This window comes from Struthio camelus, chromosome 14 (genome assembly GCF_040807025.1).
Source record: "Struthio camelus isolate bStrCam1 chromosome 14, bStrCam1.hap1, whole genome shotgun sequence".
NCBI classification, from domain to species: Eukaryota; Metazoa; Chordata; class Aves; order Struthioniformes; family Struthionidae; genus Struthio; species Struthio camelus.
The window spans coordinates 21,435,494-21,453,682 of record NC_090955.1 but is presented as its reverse complement, the minus strand read 5'-3'; the positions used below and the strand labels follow the sequence as shown (position 1 = coordinate 21,453,682).

At 36.6% G+C, this 18,189-nt stretch overlaps 1 protein-coding gene across 4 annotated transcripts in view; it reads left to right on the top strand.

The window, feature by feature from the left end:
- Positions 1-18,189, top strand: part of ATP2B2 (ATPase plasma membrane Ca2+ transporting 2) — a 430,065-nt gene that overhangs the window by 142,480 nt on the left and 269,396 nt on the right. Inside the window, exon 1 of one of the 4 annotated variants that reach the window (XM_068906749.1) lies at positions 5,958-6,088. The exons of the other annotated variants lie outside the window; for them this stretch is intronic. The gene's annotated coding sequence lies outside the window, so the exon portion shown is untranslated. Of the gene's footprint in view, positions 1-5,957; positions 6,089-18,189 lie in introns of those variants that run through there. 4 annotated transcript variants of the gene reach the window in all.

Here is an 18,189-nt window from a genome sequence, read left to right as displayed (position 1 = left end):
CAGATTTGTGAGGCATGACTTGCCTTTACCAAAGAAGGAAGGCGACTTTCCTTTGTAGTTGAATGTGTTTATTCTAAACTTTTCAATAATTTCTACCCTTTTCCTGATAAAGGTGTAGGGCTAGTAACAGACATTACCCAGATATTCACTATAGCCTTATAAAAATGAAAATTGAAAAAACCCTGCTGCTCCAGTGAATCTGCTGTGGAAGAATCTTTCCTTTTCCCTATTAACTGGCAACTGCTGCTTGCGTTCAGCAGCTTAGGCTGGACCAGACTTGCCAGTGGTATGTTTCGTGCAAACCAGTCCTATTTTACAGAATTTTTACTGAGGCATGGATAGCAGCAGAAGGCTTTAAAATATAGAGTTTAAAACTTTAGAGGCTTTAAAAGGCTTTAAAATTTACAGTTTTATATGTTTTCAGTTGTCAGGTTTATATTGTGAAGGATGTCGAACAGGAAAATAAGTCTATGGGAAGTTCCAGTATTCACAGTGAAGGATAGGTGGCACTCTTGTTATTTTTGTTTGGTTTCCTGAAATAAATCAGGTGTATGTATTTTTCCTTTCCCTGTTCCCCAGTAATTTTTCCTTTTGTAGAGTAAGCGCTTTAGAAAGCGTTACTGAACGTTGAGGAGGAACTTTTGTGTGTGTTTCTACACATACCTAAATTGTCTCAGTCTGGGACTGCTTCACAGTACTCTCCCAAGAAAATAAAATATATTATTTTTTGACGTCCTCAGGAATAAGTGCTCAGCTGTATGGCCTAAGCTAATTTGTGGTATATATTTTTTGTGTTTATATATTTATATACTATTTTAGGAAGCTAAGAAGAAAGCCAACAAATCTCTTAATGTTGTTTTAACTCCAATTATTAATACCCTTATACTTAGTACTTTCTTCATAGGCTTGTTTTAGAAGCATCGATTTAAGTTGACGTCATAATAGTACTATTGAATTAAAGAAAATGGGTGGTTATCAAGTGTTAAATAGTTGACAGAGCCTTTATTCTTAAACTAGGGTAGTAAATACTTGTTGCCCTAATTCTATAAACTAACAGTAAGACTAAATAGTTTTGCTTTTGCATTTGTTGTTTTTATTCCAAAGAGTGTGAATTTTCTCTTAAAATGTACAATGCTGAAATATGGAAACATGCATGCTGGTAGAGGAAAGAAATGTTAGACGCTTTCTGTAGCGTTAAAGGAAAACTTACTTGGATTCAACTGAATGTTTTATCTTCCTCTTACTCAAGGCATAGATAGGACGCAGTATTTCAACCTTGATGCTTGATAATTTCAGTCCAAATCAAATCAGAATCAATGTCATTATTACTACTGGGTGGTAACTTTGCATAGCTGAACTGGTCATCTCATTCCAATTTCTCTTGACCCGTTTGCCAGTCGATTGATTCTGTTATTGCTCTTCCCAGAAGAGACGCTCGTGACTGAAAGGAGGTGGAGTAAGTAGAGCTGGAATGAGTAGAGATCAGAAAAGTTTCTGTTCTGCTTCTGTCCAGGATTATGAATCTCTTCAACATTTATCTGGAGTATCTAAGTACTCCAGTATTTTGTGACACATTCTTACCATATAAAGTCCTCTGTGGAGGGGTTCTGGCTCGTCCATGATCACAGACTATTTTCAGAGAACTTCTCAGTTGAAGTTGTCTTACTTAGGGTCATTCTTTGATACTGACTATTTTGCAAGACTAGTTTTGTCATGTACTTCGGATAGCAAATTGACTGGGTAGCATGGAAGAAAATGTAAATGTAACAAGCAGCAGCGTGTTACAGAAAAAACCATGTTTGCATGTTTTTCAGCCAACATCTACTAATAGATTTTAATTCCTCATAGAGTAATGTTTTGAAAATACTTTTATTATGATGAAATCCAGAAGCCTGAACTGCGTTTGAGAACGTGTCTTGCTAGTGTGGCATGAACTTAGCTGAAACAAAATCCTTTCTCCGAAGAGTTTACATTCTAATTTGTATTTTAGATGTTTCCACGTTGAAACATCTAGTTAGCATATATTCACTGGGGGAAAGAGTGCTTCATTTTAATTTTGATGGTGATTGAATTCTGGAACAAAAAAGTGGATTGAAGAAGCTATTTTATTTAATGGATGAAGAAGCATTTTATAACTAGGCAATTTATTTTGCAGTTTATATTTTTGGTGCACTCCTGTGTTATACAGGCTCATGCATTACTCATCCCTCCTTTTCTTTCCTCCAAAGTGTTTTTTTTTTTCATTTTCTTTATAACAATACCCTGAAGTATTTGAATTGGAGGGTCCCAAATAAAAATCTATTTTGGTGCACAAAGTTTTCTTAATAACTTAGTTTGCTTTTACTTTCTAATGCCAAATCAGCTTATGATAACTTATTTTATCTATATATATATATACACATATTATAATAACTTATTAGATGCCATTAAGTCAAAGAATTTCTTACAGTTTATAAAATAACACAAGTCCCAAATGGTGGTAGTTACTGAAGTTAGCACTTTTTGCCCAACTGTGGGAGTGTTAGCATCTTAAAGATATTCCAATTTTGGTTCTTATTTGTACTTGACATTTAATGTACTTGACATCCTGATTATTTTACACCTACCTAATTTATTATAGCTCAAGGGATAATGACAATATTTTAAACAGTTGTGAAGTGTATCTGTGTGTTCTTAAGCAGGTACCGCACTACAAATGGAAGGAAAAAAAACAAAAATATTTTAAAAATCAGTTTCCTGCATTTTGTATCACAGGGTCAACTGGACTGGTTCATCAGCTTGTTCAGCTGTACAACTTTGTGTTGTTCCCAGGAAAGTAAAGCCTTACTAATACTTGTTTGCCTTTTATTTACATATATGTGTATAAATGCATATATATACGTGCTCACACACGTGTGTATAAGTATATGTATATAAAATATATATGCTGGACTGTGTGCTTACATTGTGCTCCTTGACATCTGGGGGTGAAGCGCTGTAGTAGTAGGTTCCTGAGTGGTTACCGAGAGCTTATCTTTTACTTCAGTCTGTATTAAATTGATGACGTAAAGGAACATATTCTATATGAACTTCTGATCAATGAATCTCTCCTATCTGCAGCACACATTCACTCCTGTTATGGTAGATCTTAAAAGCAATTGTCCTGTGTCTTGCTTTATAGATAATTTGATGTAGTATAAGAAATTAAAATACCACAGGAAATTAAAATGATTTAACTCGTTGTAAGTGTATTTTGTGTAAGGTATATATATTTTTTGTTACAAAATAATTTTATTAGCCACCTTTGCTGAGTTATATTCCCATGTAAATGTGCAGTTCCATGCGGTCATGTAAGATTTTAGACTGTTTCAAAAAGGACAGAATCTACATAGGAGAAAGAGGAAGCAGAAGGAAAACGGAAAACCAAGTGGTTTAAAGAAATAAAATTTGTGTTTGCAATTTCTTTGTTTCATCTAATGTGAATTTTGCCTTGTGTTAAGTACATTGACTACATGAAGTGTGATGAAGAAACATTAGAATACTGCATTTCACAGACGCATGCAGGGACGTTGTAAGAGGTTCCCAAGACCTCACAGAACACTTGCCATTACCCAGCAAGAGATCCTTGAAACAGCAGTAAGTTAATGCTGCTGTAAGATTTTTTTTTTTTTTTAATCTTTATTTTGCAATCTTGCCACCTGGTGGAATACTCTGGCACTAAACATCTGGTGAGAAGTCTGTTTTAAGAGTGATGGTACCTTAGTAGTCAAGATCTTCAGAGCAGAATTTAAGACTGGGTTATATTATGCCTGATTTTTAGAGTGCGAGTTTGGTGTTTGTCTTCTGCTCCAGCTTGGGTTTTCTGCTCCGTTCTGAAGGCAAAGTAGCTTCTTCAAAGTGCTAGGAAAAAAAGTGACAGATACTGAGCGTTTGGAAAACTTTGTTGTGCGCGCACTCAAAAGATTTATTTGGAGTAAAAAATACATATTTTTTGAATCTAGAGATTCCCAGTAGATTCCCAGTAGGTTGAGGTTTGGAATAAGATTCTTTTTTTTGTTGTTTTACCCCTTCATTGTGTTACTGCCGCGTGTTAGATGCAGCGCTAGGTCTGTGCAGGTCTCTGCATTAAGCATGTCTGTTTTCCTTCCTGCTCTGATTTCTAGACATGAGAGAGGAAAGAGTCTAGAAATGTTATTTGGTCCTTGTATGGAGCACTCGGTCCTGGCATGTTATGAGCCTTAAACTTCAAAATAAAACTGAGATATAGTTTAAGAAGGAATAGTGTCTGTGTTCTGAAATTCCCAGGTAAGACTTATGTTAAACTGAAGTTATTTAAGTTATAGTAACACTTAAGGGGTGTTGTACTAACACAAGTACTACAGACCCCAGCAGTATGAAATGTAAACCAAAGTTTAAACATTCCAAATATACTTAGGAATAAGGTGGAGACTGAAGGAAGGCAAAAAACACGGAGCAAATGGCATCTGTGAGAACTTAGCTGAAGGAGCACCGGAGAAGCTTGTTCCATTATGTTTATCGAAGGTGAAGTAAACGTGGTCTTTACAGGTGTCTGTGTGGAGACCCCCTCATGGATAGTGAAAGACATATTCATTTATTGTTCAGAGAGCATGAATCAATCCAATTTCTGCAAGCTGAATCCAAACAAATATGGTTTACCAAGAAATATGATGGAAAGGTCATTAACTGGAAGTTTTAAGTCAGAAGTGGGTGTCATCTTTTCCTAGAAGACAGCCTCCAGCTGTGCCATATGCTGTTGATTAATACTGGAGTAACTGAGTAAGATTCTGTGGTTAGGGTAATCGTGCACGGCATCGGACTGGAGCACAGCGGTTCCCTTTTAGTGCAAAAATAAGTGATTTGTTTGTTTTTAAATCTTTCTTTATGGTTTAGCATTGATGTATTTGCACATGGGTATGATACTGATGTCCAGCAGGACGGCTCTTCCTTGCAGAGCTGCTGCCCCTGTGATTGCAGCATGCCGCCTTGTGTGTTTATTATGAAACAAGTCAGGAAGTCATTTACTCGTGACATGGGTACGTTGAATTTAAGACCTCTTAATTACTCACACCCAGGTCCATACGTCATGCACTGCAGAGTGGGAGCATCTCTTCCCGCTCTCTCCCCACGTGCGCCTGCGCGCTAGCACGGCCATCAGCCGAGCGCGCTGTCCCTTCAGCTCTCGCGGTTGTATGCTGAGCCACGTTGGTCTGCGTTTTCTCTCTTCCTGCTTTCTCCAAGACGAGACAGAGCAGCAGATGCAAAAGCTAACGTAGCTCAGTGTCCCACGATGAGCGCTGTCCGTTTTGTTTGCTGTCTGTCCTTTCTCATCTGTGATTTGGGTCTAGCTTCGTACTTCCCTTTCTGCTTTGTGCCCTACTTCCTCACCCTCCTTGTTACCGTTCTGCATGTGTCCTCTGCGTACTGAATATTAATGATGTTGAATAGCTATTCTGGAGCAGCTACACAGCTTGAAGTGCTGAAGATTTCGACTCATGTTCTTCAGTATGTTAGCTATTTTTAAAGACGATGGAAATTCAACTAGTTGAAAGTCTCAAAAGGCCTGCGTTAAAAATATTGCTTATTAAAATATATTAGAGGCAAGAGTGTTACTAAGGCTACAGCGTTAATAAATGGACAAGATTGAGGGCTGTTGGGACTGAGGCTCGTGGTTGAAAGCTGTTAATGTACATCCTTGACCAAACAGCGAGAACGTTTTAACCATGTTATTTTACTGCATAATGGTCTGTAGCTATTTATGACTCTGGATGTTTGTTCTTGGTTGTTTGCCCTGTGGGGTATCCTAGGTGGATCCCTGTTGACTCTATTAATTTGCTTCATTCTCTAGTGTTTGTCAAGTCTAGTTCTCTCTCTCCTTTCTTCCAGTTTTGAAACCAACGTTGATTAAACGCCACAAAGTTCTAGCTGGTTATGTGACTTGGAGCCCTGTTGAGGGACTCGTTCATTTTTACCAGAAGACAGCACTGTGTGTTGGTTTTTCTCCCCGCAGTTCAAAATCAGCTGTTGTAACTTTAGTAGAAATTCCCGAGGAATGCAACTCATGCTGATAGATAAGCGCTTGATTTTTCAGGTTAGTGATACCAATCAAGGGAATAGAAGTTGTTTATTTGCTTTACCGTACTACTAATCAGTTTTCTTCCTCATAACAATGCTACTGGTGATTTTGCATCATTTAAGAACTTTACTTATTTTGGAGGCTGAATCTGCCTTCTCTGTACATTGGGTTGTATCAAATGTAGGATTAGTGACACTGACAAACGTGTATTAGCACTTGACAGATAGACTTGGTTGGTAAAACACAAGGCATGACATGTAAAGTATGTGGGTAGAGAGCTGCTTAGTGACACCCACAAAAACAGACATCTCCAGTGGAGCTCTAGTTTCCTTCCCTTCTCTCTGCTTGCAGCTCAGTATTTTAGACTAAATAATGTTTTCTCTGTACAGTATTTTTCCACTATTACAAATTTATTTTCTGTAAAATATATCCCACATTTTAATTATAAAAGAAAATTGCAGAGATGAAATATAAGCATCATAGTCTGTACCCTAAGTGAGAATACATATATAAAGTTACAGTAGTAACATTAGATGGCCTAATCCTATTTATATCAAGAGCTATATTGTATAAGCTAAAACTTAATAAAAGTACGAATTATTAAATATAGTTTGCTCTAGTTGCCTAGTTTGTTCTGAATGTATGAAAAGTCACTTGTTTTCTAAGTGAAAAGAAAAAACTGTGATTTATTCTACGTTTTCTGGTGTTAAAAAAGTAGCTCTAGTGATTCAGCAGTAGTTACAGAATAGATACACAATCTCATAGTTTCATTCATTACCTCTCCTGTTACTAAAGGTTCGGAAAGAAAGGAGACTGAGGTATAATATTCAAAGTTTTACAGAAAAGGGGAAATAGCTCTCACTGCCTACTAAATTAAGTCTTAAGCTTCTGGAATAAAATCAATAAAGAAAAATATAGTAAGCATTTACTGTTAGAATTTTATATGGTGAAGTATAAGATTACTTTTAATTTTGATGATTACAAGGGGAAGTCTGAGCAGATTTGCTTTATGACAGCAATAAGCATACTTGCAATATGGTAGCACTATGGCTTAGTATGCTATAAGAGAAGAAAAAGAATTAGATTTACTTAACGTGCATTTATGAAAAACGCCATCCAAAAAACTTCTCTTTTTAAATAAGCAAATGTAGTACATACATGGGAACATAGCAAGACTCACCTGTGGTTTTGAGTGACTTTCTCCTGTTTCTAAAACACCCTCCCTCATTTTGAAATGAGCAGAAGTAAGCAAACTTACAGCTAGGGATAAAAATGACAAAGGAATGAACAACAACGGCAAAATAAAAAGGCTTTGTAAATTTTCCGTGAGTAATTAAGGGAGCTTTCCATAGCATAGAGCTTAGCTGCTATAAAGTTCCTACAAAGAAGACTAAGAGCTAATTTTAAATTATTTATTTGCTTTTATACTGTATGTTAAAAACTGAAAGTCACCATTGTATTCTGGAGTTTCTAAAAAGCTAGGCTTTTGATAGGCTCTTATAGTAAAAATTAATTTAATCTATATCTAAACTTTTCTTCTTAATGACTATATTTTTTTTCAATGTAAAGCAGAATGAAAATATGGTCATAAGGACTATGTTGGCAATTTTAACATTATTGAGTGCCGCCTGTTGAATGTTACTTCTTATTGACATCATTCCTATTTGACTGCGGTAACTTGTCAATATTGCTCTAATGAAGGTTTTTAATGGATGCTGTAAGCTGTGCGGAGCAAAATATTATGCCTCTCTTTTTCTGAAAGCCCAGAGATTCAAGAGTTTTTTTTTTAAACTCTCTTAAAACAAGCAGTCTATAATATTGGTGTCAGACATTTAAATGTCTGTAAGAACCTGAAAGACTGCAACAGACTTATTACTGAAAGAGCTTTCTCAGTAATTCGGTTATAAAAATGGACACACACAAAAAAAGGTTCTTCTGCTTTCTTGTAGAGGGAGTTTGAAATGTCATCATTTTATCTTTTCTTAATATAATACTCTATTTTTTCATCTCTCTTCTGGAGGGCAAGCTGCAAGGCGCAATCACAAAACGTATGTTAAAAATAAAAGGCTCTGAAAAGCATGCTTGTGTAACAACCGCCCCGTCATAAAGAATACCCTTACACATTGGAAATTCTTTTAGAATGATATAATGGGCTAATATTGTAGCTATACCTGGCTTTTACTGGCTTTTAACTTATCTCCAAACTGGTGCTGAGATTGCTTTTACATAAGATGCTGTTTGCATCCGTTCAGACTGCGTTAGATCTTAATACAAGCTTTAGATAACGCTAAACAGGAGGTAATGCTGATTTGTCTGTGGGATTTTGTCTGGCTGGGCCATGAGTTCACAGGGATTACTTCTTCCTTATAAAGGTCGTAAAGGTTGTAGCAACTCTTCTCCTTTCTTAAAGACATCCACATACGAAATCCCATATCGTTTTGTTTTGTCGTTTGTTCTTGGTTATTAAGGGAGATGCTTTGGGCTGCTGTGTTGCTTCTATACTTTGTAAAAAATAAATAAAAAAAATAAAGGTCAGTTGTAGTTGCAGATGAGGCAGTTGAAGAAATGGATTCAACTTAAGCAGCAGATGCAGCGACAGCTGCGTTTTGGAGCCTGGCCTGTGATGTAGGGCGCTCGGGAAGCCGCTGAAGCTCTTGGCGTTTCAAATAGTTCTGGTGAGCTTTGGCAAAGTCTGCTTTCGTCGCTGCTTCCATCTGCACTGCGGGAAGAGAGATGTAGCAGCAAAGTATGGGATTACTGTGCTCACTTTGTAATTTTGTCAGCGCAGTTATGCTGGCTGCAAATTATACATTGTCTCATCCCTAGCGCTCATATATATGTTGACAAAATTTGTTTTATAGATGTCATGTCAGAGGCAGTCCCTGTCCATCTGTTTTTGTGTTACTTTTCCTGGGAGTATCTCCTCTGCTTTGAAGGGGAAGAGGAATATGTTCTCTCTTTTTTTTTTTTTTTTTTTCCCGCTTGGTAGATGCCAATATGGTGTTATTCATTCAGAAAAGTAGTGCAGAAACAGAGTGCCTCTGTGCCTACAACTACCTGTAAGGTAATCTTTTTTGGTACAACTGAAAAATATGAATAACTGTGCATGTATTTGAACTCCCCCTTGGAAAAGCAGACCCTGTTTTATTGATTAACTTCTTATTCTACTATCTAAAGTAAATGCTATTCTATAATCGTACAATTACTATTTCATCTCAAATTTCTTTTTTTAAGAGGTCGGTGATGGTAATACTACAACATAACTCTACTTGGATAACAGTAGAGAAATGTCTACATGTCGTATAGCACTTCTCATCAGTAAATCTCAAAGTACGTTAGAAAAGGTAAGGATTATCTCCATTTTACAGATGATAGAAACTAAGGTCCTGAGAGATTATGCAGCATGTCTGTGCAGAATACAAGCCTGGCTTTGTGGTCTGTGTTGACTAAGCATCATAGTATAATGACTGTCCAGAGCAATATATTAAAATACCATATGGAAACAAAAAAGCCAAAAAATTAATGATATTTTAATGTAATAAAGTTAAGGTAAACTTTTACATGAAACAAGAGTTTTAATGTTTTCCTGCTGCATCTCTTACATCTACACAGCGCTCAGAATTGTGTTTTATGTGCTGTTCAAGACACTTTTGGATTTGTACATATTAAATATCAAGTTAACATATAATGTCCGTTTATTTTTTGATCATCAACTGTAACCCTGAAGTTTAAATATTTCTTATCTGTCTTAGTGGGAGTTAGCTGTTGAAAATCATAGAAGTGGTCAATGCTAGCTGGTTTTCCTTTTCATACTGTGTGTGTGCGCACCATTTTTGTCTGATAAAGAGTAGTACGTTGGGTGACTGTGGTCCAGAGGTTTTTAACAAATTGAGAAAGATGAAGAGTGAGAAATCAGGTGAGACTGCGGTAAAAGCTCAGATGACAGGAGAAAATGAGACCAGTTACTCGATATCTGTCATTACTGACTTTGAATATAAACTGCAACCTGCCCCTAATGTAATGATTTGACTTCTGTGCTGCCATGGGAGCTAGACCGCTTAGTTCCCAAAATATTAGGGAAATTAAGTTTACATGGAATTTTTGATAGATCAGGGCACAAGTGAAATGCCATTTGTTTTAAATCACGTTTTAGTATTGTATTATTCATGTAATTATTTTATTCTTCCTTATTACTTCTGATGCATTTTTTGATTTAAAAATATTCGGGAAAAGTTGAATCGTAAGAAAAAGACAAAAACTTTATAGCAATAATTGCGATTATTTTGTAGTATCCATTTTGTAATTGTTTTCTACATTTTAATACTGTACTCTGCAGATTATTTTAATTTGGTCTTTCCTCTTTATATTTGGATTTCCTTGGTTGTCACTAACATAGCTGCTTTGAAAATTGGCATTTGACCAAAATTAAATGGTTAATTGCGTATTGTGAGAGGCCTTTGTATAGTACACTATTGCTCAGTAACCTTACTGAGAAAAAGCATTTGTTCAGTAGTACTGTTCCAGCTACTTCTATATAGCATAACAGGAGCTTTTTACAGGTACTGCTTCCCACATCTTCCTTTTCTGAATAAACATAATGTGTTCTGGAGAATGTCTGCAAATAACAAATCTCTGTGTTCACTTTGAAACAAATTATCTCTGCTTTTCATGGTGGTGTTTCCTTGACAATACCAATAAATTGCTTGCAGTCAAGTAACAGTCATCCTCCATATATTAAAACACAAAATTCCTATTTACTCCATTTGTTTAGTTTTTTGCTAGGCTCTTTTGTACGTAGGTTATGCTGGGTTTATCAGAATTCTTTTGTCTCTTTCCTAGAGTGCTTAAAGCCCAGGCTAATGTTTTTCTACTGTTTTCCCCTAGTATCAAAACAGGTACTGTACGAACAGGTATTTTTTAATGCTTGACACCAAAGGTACACAATTTACACAAAGGTACACAAGAGTAATTTAATTTAAATGGAAATATGTAGAAACTAAATCTCACAAAGGAGCTCTGTTAATATTTGTCTTTATTCACTATATTTCAAAGGGTATGTGCTAAATCTTACTTGATACATATAGCATACTATATTGTACAAATTTACCCCTAAAGGGCAGAGAGAAAACATTTCCTTTCTGCATGTTTTAATTTTTTTGACCCTATGAATAACTGATTTCCTTTGACCACGATTATACCTGCATTGCTGGTTCTTCCACTTTGCCCCCTCCGTGACTTCTGTCTTAACTTTCCTTTTTCAGGCAGGAACCGCAAAGTGCGTTTACTCAGCAGAGACTGGATTTTTCTCCCGCCTGATCTTGTTTGAGCGCTTTCCTAGGTCTGTTCAGATATTTTGGTGCTCTTTTCCCCTCTGCCCAAAAAATATAGTCCTTGCTGAGATCAGGTATAGCTCTCTTTAGACAAGCAATAGTTCCTTTTTTTCTTTTTTATTATTAGAACGTGTACTTTGCCATGTTGTTTATCTGCTTTAAATGTCAAGTCCGGGTTTTACCTGCTATTATCTATGGCTTTTGGCGTTCTGTTGACACTTCCCTGAATTGTGCTTTCTTATCTGAAATAAAGTTGATAAATTCTCCATTTGCTTTCAACTTGATCCAATCATCTGTTGCAATCCTATACGTTTTTTCCCTTGGAGAATTCATTTAAGCCAGTATTATTGGCATTTAGTTATTCCCAGCTTTTGCAGAGTTATGCAATCCCTTGTAGTTCCTACATCTCTTTCCCTAAGCTGAACAGCCTTTCAGAAGGGAAGTTGAAACTGGAGAAGGGTTTGTGACAGATCCAAGATGAGTCGTCCTTGCCCACCTTTTCCTGGCTATGCCAGCTGTGCTTGCGTGCTTCCTGGTACTGTTTTGCTTGGCCCTGACTTCAGGCTCCTCGTGCCTTTGTACCATGCCTGTCTCTGCAGGATTCTGAAATACAGGTGTTGTCTTTTTGGATGCTCAATGACATCTATGTCACTTTCTGTTTGGGCTGACTGACTTATTCCTGGGCCCGGTTTTGGATTTCTCGGGAGTCGCTCTCTGCAGATGGCAGTGCCTCGGTACTGAGTGAAGTGCTGCTTTGTTTTTTATGTATGCAAGCAACGCATGGTATGCAGCCAGCTATTTAAGCTCAGAAAATATTTAAGAATACATTTAAATGCAAGGTCTTACAGAATATGCAAATTCATTACTTATTGCTTGCTCATTTGTTTCTCATGATAGATTTCTGGAGAGCTTTCTGAGAAGTTTTTTTGGTGATACTGCTACTTTTCCTTCTTGCTTATGCTAATTTGCCTTCTTTGCCTGAGCCCCTAAACACTTGTTGTCAATAGCTACAATTTCCTGCCACCTGCGGTGGAATGTATTTCTTCATTATGAGCCTTTTACTGCTTTCTCAAATTTTATTTTTGATTAGCTGCTGTGGAGTTTCTTATATACCCTTCTCTTGTCCTGCAAAACGTAACCATCTGATAGTTGTGCAAATTGCTGCTTCTAGTTTGTTTTTGCCTAAGTTGCTTAGAACCACACAGTGGTGACCAGTATCGGACTGGTGCTAAGTTTAGTACAAGATAATATGACGGAAAGCTGTGTATTACTATTTTTTTGTTTTGTCTTAAAGTGAAAGAGCACTGAAAATGTTCGGGTCTGATTGAGAGCGACTTACTCTTAATTGTGTCAGAATATCAAAGATGTTACAACTTTGTATTCTGAATTTGATAAGCATTTCTTAATGCTGTTTGCTGTAACTTTTTCTCTATTTTAGAATCAATTATATTTGTAAAGGCCCTCTGTAAAAATAAATAAATAAATAAAAAATTAGAATATAAGCGAACGTTTGCCAGTCCCAAAAAATCTTAATGAAAATGATGTACTGTGAATCCTTCTGCCCAGAAAAGAATCACCAAGTAGCTTGCTTTTTGTCCATTAAAAAAAACCCTCCTGTTTCATTCTCAATTTAAGAAAACTTTCTTAATTTTTTTTAAATCACAGGAACAGCTCTCCAACACCTCATCTGTAGTAGGTAGTTTCTTCTCTCCACCAGTATCATCTGGAACAGAGATCAAAAGCATGTAAATGTAAGAGAGAGAATGATAAAGAGAAACGTATGTGCGTATGAGAGGCATCCATAGATTGCACTGTATTTTCAATATCAGAAAGTGACTTGGCGACCAGAGATGTGTAACTTATAACATGTAGGAGGAAACAGAAGAAATGGTTCTGTTTTCCTGTAATGAATTCCATCCAAGCAGCTGGCATGAGCTATGTCCCAGAGATGAAGCAGTACCGTAGGTAAAACTGCTGCTGTCTGGCACGCTAGTTCAGGTGATGTTTGCCAGTGAGGCTGCTGGAAAAACAACTGCTGGGGAGAAATGCCCAATAAAAAAGAGCAAAGAAGAATATTCTGCATTGATATTTTTATCCTTACACCCCAGAGTCTAGGTTTGATTAGAAAAAGTAAATTACAACTTGAGATAACTCCACATAATTCTTTATCAACTGGTTATATTAGGCAGGTGAAACCTACTTATGAAACGGTCCGTGGAGGTACTGAAAAGGTTGCCAGTATGACCTCAATAACAACTTTGTACCCCCACTTCTCCCAGTCACTTTTTGTCACCTTCTGATTTGTTCCCCTCGTTCAGGGATGCTGACCTCGCTCTCAAGAGTTGGAACTGATTCTCCTCTCTTTTGCCATACCTCACTGCTGAGGAGTACTTCATCTTTGCATCATCCCACAGGCCCCTAGAGAAATGGCACAAAGTCTTGCTGGAGTAGTATGAATCACCACTGTAAATGTCTCTGTCAGTCTTGCCTGAGAAACTGTACTGAAGTGGAAATGAAATCTGTGCCCAACGGGCATAGACATAACTTTCAACAACTAAACTCTTTTTTTTTTTTTCTTTTCTCTCTCTTGTTTCTTTTAAAAGCGCATGCATTTCTACTTGTCAGGGTGCTTTATGAAGATATGAAATGAAAATAAAGCACGTGCTTTGCAAGGAGGTGAGATTAAGGGTCATGCTGAATTGTCTTAAAATGACAGTTTTTCTAATATGCCTTTCCCCGAGTCCCGTAAAGTAGCACATGTGAAAATAGATAGAGACAAGTAATTATATTATAAACAGGTAAATAGCTATCTATATGTACAGGCATATGTATACTATATATGTTTAGCTTATGTATATGAATGCTGTATTTAAATATACAGACAAATAAGTATATACAGTTGCTGACGATGGCTAGTAGCAGATGTTTAGGGAAAGAATTTAAGTACCAAGGTAACATTTAGTTTCTGTAAGCAGTCAGTGAGAGATTTTCTGGATCAGAAGTTGTGTCTTAACGGGCATTTATAATAATCACAAGGGGGTCATTTCGAGGCACTATAGAGCCACTGAGTTTTGAAGAGAGACTTGATAGATTTGGTTGGTGGATTTTGCAGGTTAGTGGGATTTTATTTCGTGATTGTCCAAAATCCTGGTAAGGAGCAGCTTAGGGACATCAGCGTGGAGCAAAGGCGCATATATATGACCAGATTAACAGGTCATGGAGGACCCTGAGAGCCAAGTGCTGTTTGATATGATTGTGAAAGAAAGAAAGAAGGAAAACAAAACCAGGGGGATAATGCAATCAAAGTCAAGAGCCAGCACAATTGTTTTAGTGAGTATTTTAGAATAGAATTAAAGGGTAGCAAATTGGGATTTACCAAGGCTAAAGTGGAGGAGATTGCAATAGTTAAGACATGAGATTATTACGGATCACAGAATCATTTCTAATTTTCCTGCTCTGTTGCCTTCATGGAATTTGAATTAATTTTGGGAAAAATTTGCAGCAGAAAAAGGAAAAATTAAGAAAAGGGAGAAGGAGAAAAGAGAGCCCTGCTAGCCTGAGAAATCATTTCGTTACAATCTGCAGGTGAAATAAGAATGGCAGAAGTGAAATCCTCACAAATCAACATAAGCATTGATAACATTAACTGAACTCAAAACGTTTTTCTTTTTGCACATGCATACGTGTGAATGCACATGGGTATTTAAATATGCATTTGTGTGTATGTTCATAACGTAGTTCATCACCAGTGGCGCTCTACTAAGATTTAAAAGCTTCAGTTGTCTTCCATCTGGAGCCTCACGTTAATCCTTTGATTTCACTGCTGAAAGTCTTGACCCTTGTGATGGTGGTATTTTTTCATAAGCATTGTGTGCAGTGTGGCTTTTATTAATCTGTAGTCAGATTTCAGTAAAAAATAATTTTGAGATTATAAATTAAAGAAGCATCCATCATTTAGGTTCTTTTACTTTGGGTTGCCTCTTTGCGTTGTGTTTGCAAAATGCATCAGTGTCCCATAAGGGGTTTTCAAAGTTTTTGTGTTGATGGTTCAATCCTTATCAGTTATAAAAAGTTGGTAACTGGTATAAATTATTCATTTTGGTGGTGCAGCTATTTTGGTGGTGCACACATCATCTTAGATACGACTTTACATAAAATGGATGGGAAAATGCTAGTTTATATACCTCCTCCACCTATCTATTTAAATGAAAATCCATAAAACTTGAGCAGGAGACTGTCATTTGAATTTATTTGGAAAGAACATACTTTAAAAAGATTCTGGGGAAAAACAAGAAAGGAGCTTAAGAGTGGTGAATAGTGATCAGTCAGCTGTGGAATGGAGGCTTTCTGTGGGCAGTATCAAAGCTTACTGTCAGCTTTCAGCCACAGATGTGTGCAGTGCATAAAGATAAAATGATCCAAAGCAGATAAAATAAAATTGAAAGTGCAGAAAGTCAAGAGATAAGAGCTGCATATGTTCTACCACACGAAACAAACAGCTACTCAAGAAGGTGTTTTTTTTGGTTTTGTTTTGTTTTTTTTTGTTTTGTTTTTTAACCAATTTAGATGGAAAGGAAGGGGAGAGGACAGTTCCCTCATTAGAGGCCTTGGAAGAGAGCTGGATGGGGGTGAGATTTCTGGAGACAGATAACTGGAAAAGTTAACCTTCAATAAACCTTTTCTATAAAGTGACTTTTTAAAAGTTTATATATTCTGCATCAGTTAACATGTTATTCATGTTACCATATGCCATCTAATGTTATTTTTGTTGCTGTGGTTGCTGGCTTGAAGTTGCTACTAGTCTGTTGTGCGGTAAAATTCAACATCATGAGGAAAAATACCATAATAATAATATGACAGCTATTTTTTAAATACAGGAACATGGTCCTTAAAACTACAGTTCATATGTATATAATCAAAATAAAGAAGTATATTGAAAAACGTTTGCAATAACTTTGCATGAACACTGAATGAATTTAATGAAATGTCTATTACACCAGATTTGGTCCCTTATTGAGTCCTGATAAATAATCCAGACTTCTCAGTTCAGGAAGTGATGTACCAAAATACTAACTTCATTAAACGTTTATTATATATTTCAATAGACATGACAGTGAAACTGCAATACCACTTGTAGACTTTGAGTTTTTCTGCAATCCAGGATTTAACAGTTATTTTTTCCCCTTTCTAATAGCTCTCCAAATTCTTTCTAATTTCAGCTTTTTCTAAAGTAGTCTTGTAATTCATATTCAGAAATAAAGGCAAATTCTCCTAGAAGAAGTTCTCAATATTTTATGCAAAATGACTTATAGGGAGCACTCCTGATGCAATATGACCTATGTCTTTTACTGCAAATGACTTGAAGGAACAAGAGATCGAAAATCTAATGCATTTTTGAAATTGGTGTGTCAGCACAGTGTATTTCGTAAAGTGCTGTTGGTATACTGTAGAAATTGTATTTGTCTTTTGATTTTGATTTTATACCTGGAAAGGATTAGGGAATATTTGTTTGATGGCCAAGTGATAAAATAGAAAATACTTTTAGAATGGAAGATGCATGTTGCTCAGATGAATGCAGGATGATGAAGAATTTATATTGTTTCATCCTTTTATGTGAGTGACGTAGAAAAAAAAATTTAGCAAATTTCCTTCTACCTGCAATGCCCAATCTCCATCTTATATTTGCTATTAGTTGATTAGTGCAATGTTATTCATGACATTGTTCCCTACTGAAAAGATATCCTACATAGCATTAAAGTCTTAGCTGAAGAAAAGTGCAATTTCCTAGAAAGCAATATTTAGCTTTAGAAAAAGAATTTTTTTCCTTGTTCTCTTTCCACCATCTTTTATTTTCCGGAGCTCCTCTCAGTTGACTGTGTCCTTGCAAGCTGACAAATTAATTTTAGTGTGTTAGGAATTCATGCAAGCTGATACTCGGTCTCATATTTTACATTATGTGCGTATAATACGTGGTATCCTTAAATTCAATTTAAAGGAGTTTAATTTTGAACAACCCAAACTCAAATGCAACAAAAGCTTTAAAAGCTCATCCATCTTTTTCCTGCTCTCTCCTTGGAATAGCTCTTATGGGCCTCCTGTTGGCTAGGAATGCTTTGCCTCCAATCTCTTCTGAGGCAGAGCAAAGCAGAATTCACAGGCAGATGACAGAGCTGGAAGTCGTGCCCAAAATCTGTTGAAACTCTTAGTAGCCACAAAATGGATCAGTCACAACACTAGACTGCAATCTAGAAACGTTGTCTTAACTGACAGAGAGCGCTATCCAACACAAAGAGCCTCCTTATCGGCCAGTGAAATTTTGGTTACAAAAATAGAAAGAGAATCCCATTTCCCTCTCCCTAACAGACCCTTCTTCCTTCTCTGTAACCCCCTGGTGAGCTCTCTAGGGAAGAAAAATGGAGCAGAAATGTTTTTAATGGAGCATAGGCAGGAGTGAAGTGAATTTTCTAGAGATTTAGCTCTCTGAAATGCCTCTTCATGGGTCAAAGCAAGTGCCAGTGGTTTTACATGGGAGGTGGGGAGCACATGTATTTAGGAAAGCAAATGTGGCACTGCCCTTGTGGGCAGCTTGGCAGTTGCTAGGTCTGCTTAGGTGTATGGGAACGCTTCACTGTCAGGTAACTTTGCTGGGTGAAAGTTATTTAAAAAGCGTTATTTAACATCAAAATTGAAATACTTTGATGTACATCTTAAAAGCAGCATTGTAAGGAACCCGTAGAACCTGTATTCAAGGAGAAAACCAATAAAATGAAATAAAAATCCGCACAG